We start from the raw sequence: 8,538 nt of genomic DNA on the forward strand, positions 1-8,538 counted from the left end.
AATGATGTTCAACTCAGAAAGTTTAAGAAGCAATCATTTAACCTTACATGCCACCAGTCTCCAAAATATGTAATAGATTTATAATTTCTGGATAATTTTGAACCCATGTGTTTATAAAATAATAATTTCACTACATATTAAGAGGAACTGCTACCAAAAAGTTCTATTTAACATCCTTTAGAAAAATGTAATTAAAATTTCAAGTTGTATTTTTAATTTATCTGTTTCATTATTTTATTTAAAAATATGTTAGTAAAATATAGAGTTTGCCATTTAAGCAAGCTACTAAAAAATCAACAAAGTATATTCTATCACATAAATAATTTAAGAGTAAAATTAAACATAAAACCTGTATTCTTGTATTAATTCAATCATGTAAAGTAGTTGTGATTTTATAGGCTAAAAACAAATATTCTTAAGTTACAACTATTTTGCATTGAAGATTTGTAATATTTTTTCACTTTTTCAAATTCAGATGACTGTGATAAAACAAATATTATTATAAATTTACTTATTTTGGTATAGGATTTTAATAGAATTAAATATTCTTAACATTTTCAAGCTATATTATAAATTAGTTGAAGAAGTTTTAATCTATGACCAAATTGTAATTAAAGCTTTACATATTTTAGTGATAAAGTTTTAATAAAAATAATCAAGTTAAGCCATATTTAATTGCTTAGTATTAACTCACTTGTTCTTGTTATTAAAAAAAAATTACCATTCATAAGAGATAATGTTCAGCCTTTTTTAAAAACTCTGTTTAAGATTTCTTCTTGTCAACCAGTTAAGTAATATTGGTTTGAATATGTTGTTTTAAATCAACAGTAAAAAAATCACTACATTGCAACATTTTTCTTAATTTCTTAGTTTTAAGATTCTCTTATTGGCAATGTTTAAAAAAGATAAACTTTATATTGTTTTTAACTAGTGTGAATATCAAATAAGATACTGATAAAAACAAAAAAAAACTTGGTTAAATACAAAATTGTTAACTATGAATTGGTTCACATTGATAAAAATAGTTATTGACCCTGCATTAAGATATTGTACCTCTTTTTTATATTGACAAGTTTATTGGCTCTCCAGTTTTAACGTCTTGTCTAAAACAATTAAACATTGAGGAAAAATTAAACATTGAGGAAAGAGTTTAAAAGTGTGAAAATTTTATAACCTAGATTGTTATTTAGAAACTAATGGTTTTTAGTTGAAGTAACATTACTACATAATACTTAATTTATTAAATTGTTATCTAACCAACTTATTCATTCTATTTTCCTACTTTTATTTAAAATTTGCTTTTAAAATTTAATTAATGTCATAAGTAACTCAAGTACTTATTTTTAAAAATGCCAGATCTCATTTGTTGTTTAAGTTATCAATGTTTAAATTAAGTTATCTTTAGCAGATTTAGTTTGGATCCAAATCAGAAAGCTTTCGTCATTCTAACTGGAGTTTAGAAACACCAGAGACTGCCTCTCTTTTTTCAAGTAAGATTTTTATGAAATTTAGAATGCATAGTAGTTGTTAAATTTTGTAGTATCATATTTTTTTTAGTTTATCATTTCATAAAAGAGTCAATCTAATTTAGATCAATTTTATAAATTTCAAATTTTTTAGCATTAAAACCATTAAATTATATTTAAAGTTTATTTTAATTTTTTAAATTGAGAATAAGCTAAAATAACTAAATAATTAAAGACAACTAAACTAAATTTAACTTGTTTTACTGAATGTTCAAACTTATTTATTTGTATTTATGTATTTCTTTCCAAATTTTGTAAAACATAAAAAAATTTGTATTGTTGTGCTTATATTTATGTTTTTTATTTACAGTCTAACAGTTTGACAAAACTTATGGTGCAAAAATTTCAAAGATTGTCTTTATACTTAATTAAATAAACTTTGACTGATTAATATAATTCAGAACAAGTTTAGTCATTAAATAAATTATGTGCATTATTTGACTTGCTGAAACAGTAGTATAGTAGTTTACTTTCTTCAATGCATTTTTTTAAAACCGTCTAGTAGTTTTATGACTTCTGACAAAACTTTATATGTACGTATTAAAAAATGTAAAAAAAAAGCTATAAAGTTATAATTTATTACTCTACTGATAAAACTGCTTCTATTATGAAAAAATAACAATGTCAATATTTTAAGGAAATTTATAGAAGTTCTTCAAAAAATTATCTGAGAGATGTAACATCTATGATTGCCAGACATGTGACTGTGGTGTGATGATTAAACTCCAGTAGAGATAAGATGACAAACGTAGTGATGACAAAATTCCAGCAGTGACAAGGACAAATGTACAGGTGACAAAACTTCAGCTAGCTTTTATTTTGAATGTTAATTTTATACGTTTTCAGCAAGAAACTCTTTTAATTTTCCTAAATGTTCAAGTAATACATATGTATATTAAAATAACATATAAAATAAAAATAGTATTTATTATTTTTACATATCAATATAATACAATTTCTTATAGAATATGAAATGACTACAGTAATTATGTATTTTAATAAGTAAGTAGCTTCATGGGATATTTTTATGTATTGTCTTCAAAACTTTTTTAAACTAATTTTTTTTAAGTACCAGAATGATCTTAACAGTATGATATTTTTAATATAAATAATTAATTAACTACTAAAAAGTACAATTTTTCTTTTTTTTACATAAATTATATTAATTATAAAATCAGTTTTAAAAACAAGACTTACGATAAAATATGTTTTAATACTTTCTTGCCCCCAAATAAAAAAAAAAATGAAAATGTTAAAAATCAAAAGTAAAATTTTATTGAGAATAGTCTAATACATATTCTTCAAGCAACAAAAACATTTTAAATATGTGCTTTTTAATAATTTAAAAATCACATTATAAAAGTTTTACAGGAAGGTAGCTTAAAAAATAATTCTAGTTACTTTTATTATTTTAACATGCAATTAAAACTATAACATTCAAACACTTAATCTTTTTTACAAGTTGTAATATTTTTTATTTTGCACTTTAGCCATTTATAATCTCGAACATTTTTTTTTGAGTTTAAATTTGAGTTCGATTTGTTTTTATAACATAATAGCTAAATATATTCTATTATAACTTGTAACTTTATCCTATCAATACTTTATTAAATTAATAAATACTTTAATTATTTGAGACATTTTTAAGTATTTAACAACTTATTTATAATTAAATTTAATAGTTAGTATTGTATTACACTCTTTAATATAAATTGATTTTATATAAATTTACTGTTAAGAAATATTTCTTAACTCATTCTAAACTAAATATATTTAGATTAATTAAAAACAAGCTAAGAACTTAGTTTTTGGTAAGAAATTTCAACAAACTTTCTTGGTTGTTAAAATATAGCTTTTATACTTTTTTAAATTAGATTTTTTTTTAAACTAGTTCATGTATACTGCAATAAAATTCATTAAATCCATAAGTTTAAAAGCTTTTAATTAATTTTTGTATGTATGTATTGGATTATAAATTTATAAGTATAACTTATAAAAATAGTCTTAACAAAAGCTTTGGGATTAAAATTTATAAAATTTTGACTTAATGTTGATAATTACTATATAAAATAATGTTGATAATAATGTTGATAATGATAATTACCTAAAGTTATCAGTACTTCAAATTCAAATTGCTCAACTTTTCTATCCTAGCTTAAATTTTGTACAATAGAACAGAAATAGTTTTTGCCTAAAATCTCTCTGCAGTACTAAGCAGGGTTGCCGATAAATCTGGTATCCTTGAAAGTTTAGTTTTTGACAATTCAGGCTTAAAAGACCTGAATTTTGAGAAATTTTACAAAACCCGGAATTTCAAACAATTTTACATGTATTGTAATGAAAATTTGTTTTGACGTTAAAATCTATCATGAAGACGAAAATTTATGTTTATCATTAAAATTTTTTCAAGTTTAAACTCGTTTAAGTTAGCTTCACAGTATTTTTTCAATGACGTTTAATATTCAAGACAGTTTTTTACCTTAAAACTTTATCTCGTTCATTTTTATTTTATATATTTCAAATAGACTCAAAAACCTTTATTGTCGAAAATTTAGAAGAATTTCAGAAAACTTTTAATTGATGTTGAAAATATTTAGCAACCCTGTACAATAACATTCATTTTAGTTAAGTTATAAATGAAATGTGTTGAGTTAGTGCGTGATATAAATCCGATTTAAAATCACTAAAAAAAAGATAAAAAAAAAATATTTTACTTGGCAAATATAAAAACATCTCATTATTGTTATTTTATTATGAAACACTCTTGTTAATTAATCTAATTAAATAACTAGTCTTGCTATTAAACACTATTTTTAGCATAAAACTAACTGAAGTATTTAGAAAGACTTTACATAATAAATAAAATAAATAATTTAAGAAAATTATAACTAAAAAAGTTAAGTAAAGTTAAAGAAACTTATTTCCAGCCCTAAAACCCATCAGTTTGATATCTTATTTAATAAATACAGAAATTGCTGTAAACTCAAAAATTAGTAATATATTAATTATGTTTTATAAATTGTAATACATAGGTTTAAAAATTTCTTTATTTTGTTGTTAGACGTTGCTAATTAAAAGGTTTAAAAAGTATAAGTAATAAATAAAAAAAAAAAGTGTTAAGAGCTTCTTGCTGTAAACTTTATTTTTTCGCTTACTGTTATTTTTGTGTCTCGTTTTATATATTTTTTCGCCTTTGTGTTTATACTTGTGTACATTTTTGTATGTGTGTCGGCCGTGGGTCTCCATCTTGCAACGTATAACTCTTTTCAACGTATAACGAGTTTTTAAAGTTTCATTTATACGCCATCATGTTAAGTACTTAAGTAATTAACTGGCTCGAATTAAGGTCCCCAAAAGTTTGGTCAGCAAGGCTATACACTAGAAAGGTTAGGTTTAAACAAGTGTTTAATCGAATTTCTGTAAAAGTTGCTTGGTATACCTTTGCGATAAAACTTGTTTTTTACTTTCAAACGACCTTTAAAAGTAATTATTAGGTTGTTATGTAATAAAAAAGCAGTTTACATAAATTTAGAGATAAAACCAAGTTGATTGAAATAGTTAATCATGCTAAACAGTTAGCGTTTCAGGATTAAAGCGTTCTTAAAGATGTAAACCTGTTATATTACATAAGATTCAGTGTTCACACACCTTAAGCGATTAAATTCTAGGTAGAGGTTTGGTTATAGTAAATAAGTACCAGCTTGTATTATTGTCAAGTGACACCGTACGTATTTGTTCTAAGACGAAATTGTTTAAAAACTTGAATATTTACAATGTTAATATAATTATAGTCCTTGTTATTTGTTTATACCAGGGTTTCCTAACCCTTTTACATGCAGAAATTCATAAATCAATTGACCAAATTTACTTTTTGCCGCCTTGACTTACTTTTTAGGGGTTTGGGTTAAAGTTGTATTTAATCTAAATTTGTTGTTTTGATGATTTAAGCGTTTATTTATTTCAAAATTAATTCGACAAGGAACGCAATATTCTCAAAATACTTTCATGCTAATATGTGATAACTAATTGGATTAATAAATCAAAGTTAAGAATTTTTGGAAAACCAAGGACTTAGAAAAAAATTAGGTATAAACCAGGTTTAAAAATTTAGCATTGTAGATCTTAAAACAATCACCAGTTGTAGATAAATTAAAACTAAGTTTATAAATTGCCTATGTCATTAAAGAAGTACTAAGAAAACTGAATATAGTAGAAACGTTTATAATTTGTTTAAGTTGTCCGTTAACATTAAAAATTACACCATGTCTTTTAACACTTGAAAACCAATTCATCTTTTTCAAACAAAGGATTAATTTTGTCTTTAACATTATATGTTTAACTCAATCTACAATGGTGAGGATCATGGCAGAATAAAAAAAGAATTAAGTTCTATATAACACGCTTTTTTAAAATATTTGTTCACAGTTCGTGGGTTTGTAGTTGATGATGCTATTTTAATGTCTTAAATAGATATTCGTTACGAAAAATCTTCAGGTCGTGACATTAATAGAAGCCACAGCTATGAAACAATTAGTACCACCTTGATAACTTGTGGAAGTTAATTCTCAAAACAAGATATTCAGACGTTGGATAAACTTAAAATAAAACTCTAAATGTTTATAAACACCAAAATTAACATTCAAACCTTTGCTAGGTAGTCAGTTGTGACGATTTTAAATTAAAACTTTGATTATTTTTTGCTTTAACCAACTTTCCCTTAAAACATAATTCAGAATATTTAGAGATTGTTAAGGAATGTTTGTCGATATACACTTGACTTAGAACTTAACTGCATAAATAGGAACAAATTAACTTTAAAAAGTTTTTAACTAAATTATTTATCATTATTAACGAATTATAACCCAGATTATAAGAACAGCAAGATATATTAATTAAATGCTTCTATAAAAACATTTTTTATATTGAACAAAGATTATAAAAATTAGTTATTGTGTATTAAAAGACAAAATGTTTTTGTTTATTGGAATTCTAACTTTACTGATAGCCATAAAAATATTATTTTAGTTTTACAACAACTGTAGTAAGGTAGTTTGTGAAAATCGAAGTTAAATAGCTATTTTATAACAAAAACTGTTCATAAAAAATTCACTAGAGCAGTTTTTTTCGACCTGATATTTTCAATGTGCTTTGAAAATGGATATAACAAAGTTCAATTAACCTGTTTATATAATAAAATAATACATGAATTAATGCTTAGACTGTTGTTAAAAATATTTTTTACAACAAACTGAAGTTGAAAACTAAAATCATTTTGTAGTTATTAAAAAAAGATCTATATTCTTTATATGATGCAACTAAGCAAAGCAATAAAGTTATTGATGGTCTTAAATACTTTGATCAAGTTAATTATGATTTTTTTTAATTGTTAAGTTAACTTCAATTTTCTACGATAGCAAATGAACAGAACAGCTTAGATTATTAAATGGAATTTACATATGCACACAATAAAACGAAAAATAAAATCAACAGGATTTCGTGTAATTTTTTTTTTAGCCCACTCCTAATACTTGCAATTAATAAAAAACTGTATATAGAAAATAAACAAAAGTATTTCAAAAACTGCTAGTTTACTCATAATACTCACAAATATGAGGATATGTTTCGCTAGTTGGGTACGTGTACCAAATGGCTAGTATTTTGAATTGCCATCAAGACGAACCTGGTGTTTATATGTATAATTGAAATTTGTTCAAATACCAAATGACTAGTGTTCCATTCTTATAGACCATTAAGACGTCTTTTTTTATTAAACTAAGTATTAGTTAATGTATTTATTGAATATAAGGTCATTTAAAAACTTATCGCTATTAAAAGTATAAAACTATGCAGTTTGATTGGAGTTTTCTAAAGGTATTATTTACAAAGTATATGTTGAGAAAATTAACTTGTATATTTTTACAGCTCTCAAACTACCCAGATACCAAACATACTTATAAACTAAGTTGTGTAAATGTTTCTTAAATGTCGTCATGTGTCTAGCTCTATTTAGTTTCTATCGCATTTCAATTTACTTTGTCTAATATGGATCATGGATAACATACGGCTTGCAGGTAATTTAAAAATAGAAATATTTTTTGTTTATTGTAACATAATATTTTAGATTCAATTTTTATTAATCGTTTTTTTTTTGGTACTGTAATTTATTTTGTATCTTAATAAAGTTCATTCAAGCTTAAACAAGTTTAGTTATTTAAGTTTTCTTAAAATTTTTATTGCAACAATTTAAACATAACTCATACTTCATTTAAATTTTTATAAGCTTTTACCAGGAAAACTTTTTTGTTACTGTTTAAAATTGAATTTATTTTTCTGAAATGTCTCTTGTATGCCGCAGCTTTTGATTTCAAGGAGCGCAGATTGCACTAGATCTACTTAGCAGCTTAAAATCAATCAGATCTACACAGTATATATACCGATGCATGCAAGAGGTTTCTGGTTAGTGGGCCACGTCTAACCCGGATGTCCATCTATAACCTCGTCCCAGACAAGACGTAAAAAAAGTATCAAAGTGGTGTACGACTCGATAACCCAAAGGTTCCTTCGTATATTTTCTAGGACAAAATATTTTGAGCGGCTTTATTGTCGTTCAATTCAGTTACAAGGAGTTTATTTACAAATGAAAAATACAGTACGAATTTAACTTATTTAAGCACTTAGAATTGTTGTAGTTTGTTTCTAGTTGTATATACAACTCCTTAATAACGGCAAAATATCATAAAAAGTAAAGTTAGTTACTAGATTAAAGCTTTAAACGTACTGTCTATTTTAATTTGAAGCCATAAGATTGTGTTTATCTTAGTTGGTTTTGAAAAACAGCTTTGTCGATAAAGTTTTACCAAATATAAATTTTTCATTTGCTTTCAACTACTTTTGTAATTTAAGATCAATTATCCATTTTTATTGAAGTATAATTGTGGCCGCATTAAAAAACCATCAAAGTTCATTAAAATATGATTTGTAACAGGCCAATAACTTATCAATTACTTTTATG

The sequence above is a fragment of the Thalia democratica genome, chromosome 5 (assembly GCF_965202585.1).
Source record: "Thalia democratica chromosome 5, ktThaDemo2.hap1.1, whole genome shotgun sequence".
Lineage (NCBI taxonomy): Eukaryota > Metazoa > Chordata > Thaliacea > Salpida > Salpidae > Thalia > Thalia democratica.